The sequence below is a fragment of the Galeopterus variegatus genome, unplaced genomic scaffold (assembly GCF_000696425.1).
Source record: "Galeopterus variegatus unplaced genomic scaffold, G_variegatus-3.0.2 Scaffold2561, whole genome shotgun sequence".
NCBI classification, from domain to species: Eukaryota; Metazoa; Chordata; class Mammalia; order Dermoptera; family Cynocephalidae; genus Galeopterus; species Galeopterus variegatus.
This window is the reverse complement of record NW_007728672.1, coordinates 265,090-267,790: the sequence shown is the minus strand read 5'-3', so window position 1 is coordinate 267,790 and position 2,701 is coordinate 265,090. Positions and strand designations below refer to the sequence as shown.

Here is a 2,701-nt window from a genome sequence, read left to right as displayed (position 1 = left end):
TGTGCAAGCAACAGGCTGTGGTGTTGTGGTGGTTGCTGTTTTTAACAGGATGGGAGCAAGACGTGTCAGGAATCCTGGTTCTTCAGGAAGAAAGCTGGAATGGAATAGCTGGGTCATGAGATAGTTGTATGTTTAACATTTTAAGACATTGCCAACCTGTTTCAAAAAAAAAAATTAATTCAAGAAGTAAAACATGCTGAAAAGTAAATGGAGAGTCAAGAGAATTATTTATCACTTGGGTAACATTTCTTGTCCACGCAGAGGAAAGTGAGTTTAGTGGTGAATGAGAGTTCCAGTTCCTCCATACCCTCACCAACACTTGCTGTTGTTCGTCTATCTCATTTTAGACATTTTTGTTACCGTATAGTGGCATCTCATTGTGGTTTAATCTGGATTTCCCTAATGACTAGTGATGTTAAGCATCTTTTCATGTGCTCATTTGCCATCCATATTGAGAATGAGTTTTAAAGATAAGATAATACAAGCATGTTTGTGTGCTGATGAGAAAGATCTGTTAGGGAGTGAAAAATTGATGATGTGGGAGAGGGAGGGGAGAGTCAGTGGAGGGATGTGCTTGACTGAGTTAGCAAGGGGGATGGGATCCAGTGCAGACCTGGAAGAGTCAGCTTTAGATAGGAAACGGATAACTCATCTCACAGATAAGGCAGGAAGGTGGAGTACGTGGGCCAGATGCTGGCAGTGGGCAGATGTGGTCAGGGGAGCTTTTCACAGTTAAGGAGGAAGCAAGGTCATCTGCTGAGAATGAAGAAATGTTGGTTTTGAGGCGAGAGGACAGGAATGAGAATGATCTGGGAAACAGGAGAGAGAAAGAACTAGGGATGTAGAGTCTAATTTCCTGGCAGGAATTTTGACTTCCATGAGACACTTCAGACTTAAAAGACCTGCAAAATGTAACAGGCAGGGGCTGTAGTTTGATACCATTGGATATGACCTGGGATTCCCATTAACCAAATTTGGTGTCATCATGACCCAGTCACCTGATCTAGTCACCTGGAGTCTCTTTGTAAGTGCCTAAGGAGTTTTTGGCCAGGGTCAGCACAACTGAGTAGTATGATTCGCAAATGTCTGAATTATTCATGTTTTTGACCTATTCTAACGAGAACTTTGCCCAAAAGGCTAAATTATTAAGTAGTTGGGTGTGATCTTTAAGGATCCTGTCTAGAAAACCCAGACAGTATATTTTCTTGCTGGCTTCTTAAAGGAGTTGAGCCCTTACTAATGATTCACACTTGCTCCCTAAATGAGAGTAGGGGATGCCAAGCGGTATTAACATCATAAAACACTGGGGGTGGTTGGAGGGGCAGGAAGAGAATCCTGAGTAGTTAGACAAAGAGAGCAAAATTACCACCCGAACTGGAAGCCACAGCTTTTTAGAACATCATAAAGGTAGTTTAGGGTGGCCACACCATTCCCTTAGCTTGTCAGGCTGAGGCGATTTTTTAAAACAAATATTAATCACCTCTCGCAATGGCAGAAAATTAATTTCAGGAAATAAAACATCTTTAACAGTGACCTAGGAGCCCAGGAGAACTGTTTTACACTTGGACAACTTATACCCCACGCATTTAGAGAAAGTGAGTTTAACTATATATTTAAATGAATAGATCACACCAACACTGAAATCCTTAGTTCTTTTATTTATTTTCAGAAAATAAAATGAATATACACATCTAGATGTGATGCAAATATGCCAATCTTGTAATAATGATATAGCCATCTATTTTTTGTTCTCCATTTGGATCACGTTTGCAATTTCTTCAGTCCCATAATTGCAGAGCAATTTAAAGACTATTCATGAATAGTATAGGTATTTGTACGTAATGCCAGAGCTAAACTTTTCTACATAAGTATCACTAGGCTTTTCTGATTTGCATTCAAGAATTTCTTTTTTTTTTTTTTTTTTAATATTAGTAGGAGAGGAGTGATGCATTCAAGTATTTCTAAGGATGTTGGGTATTATTAAAAGTGCATATTGAATGCATACTGAAGTTTACAGGTGAAATGACATTCTGTCTAGGATTTGCTTTATTATCCAGCAAGGAGGGTTTGGAAATAAATGAAACATTACTAGAAAAGTATTTATGGATGATGGATTCACAACAGTTATATTACTCTCTCTACTTTTGTATATGTTTAAAAATTTATAAATAGATTTTAAAAATTTATAAATAGAATTTAAAAACACATCTTAAGATCCTCTTCTAAACTGAATTTAGAAATAAGCAGATTATACTTTCTGAACTAAAATTAAATTTTCATAAATTTCCTGTTTCTCTGACATCATATATCAGTAGTTTCTGACAAACCCAAATCAAGGTTTACAAATTCAAATACTAAATACAAATACAAAATCAAATTATCCTACTTGATTAGCAGAAAGAAATGGCAACCTAACATTTTTGTAAAATAGACTTTTCCTCAAGATACTTAACGTTCATTCATTTGAAAGTAATTGTTGAAAAAATGAGGGCTGGCCGGTTAGCTCCTTTGGTTAGTGGGCAGGTGTTGTAACAGCAAGGTCAAGGGTTTGTATTCCCGTACTAGAGAGCCATACCACCTCCCCCCCAAAAATCACGAGAGATATGAAGACAAATGAACAAATGTAAGCAATAAAAAAAGAAAAAGAAACTGTTGAGCACCGACTAAGCCAAGCACTTTTTTCCACTGGTGGGGACAAAGT

At 37.4% G+C, this 2,701-nt stretch overlaps 1 protein-coding gene across 1 annotated transcript in view; it reads left to right on the top strand.

The window, feature by feature from the left end:
- The window catches only part of OCM (oncomodulin), a 36,202-nt gene that overhangs the window by 12,099 nt on the left and 21,402 nt on the right, over window positions 1-2,701 (top strand). The window lies entirely within an intron of this gene.